A 590-nucleotide genomic window follows, 5' to 3' on the forward strand; every position below is an offset into this window, starting at 1 on the left:
CAAAGTGCTGGGATTATAGACATGAGCCATCGCGCCTGGCCATCACATCCTGGATGTGGTCAACTGCACAGATGAACCCCATTCCCAACAAGTTCTCAGGTGACATTTCCGCTCCTTCCACAAGGGGGGAAGTGCATTTCCCCGCCCCTTGAGTTTGGGCAGGCCTGTGACTTGCTTTGGCCAACAGAATAGGACAGAAGTGACAGGCTCAGCCTCAGAGTCCAGGCCTCCAGGGACCTTGTCCAAATCCACCCACTTCCTTGGAACTTGAAGCTCTGCTCAGCATCCGGAGAGCAAGCCCTGGCCAACTTGCTGGATGAGGAGAGACATGAGACTCAGTGCCCGACATCAGCCATTACAGTCAAGAGTGAGGCCCCTCCCCCTGGACCCTGGGAGCTCTCTGCAGATGACCAGAGAGCTCAGTCAAGATCAGCAGTGCCAGGCCTAGAGCAGGAGCACACCCCGCCACCCCCAGGACCTCCAGACTCGCGAGCAGCTCTAAGTAGCTGCTGTTCTAAGCCCTGATGTGTGGCTTGTCATGCAGCAAAAGCTAGCTGACACAACCAGGACAGAGAAAGGAGAGAATAAGG

Source organism: Carlito syrichta, unplaced genomic scaffold, assembly GCF_000164805.1.
Source record: "Carlito syrichta isolate Samal-C Ts95f unplaced genomic scaffold, Tarsius_syrichta-2.0.1 Scaffold303736, whole genome shotgun sequence".
NCBI lineage: Eukaryota > Metazoa > Chordata > Mammalia > Primates > Tarsiidae > Carlito > Carlito syrichta.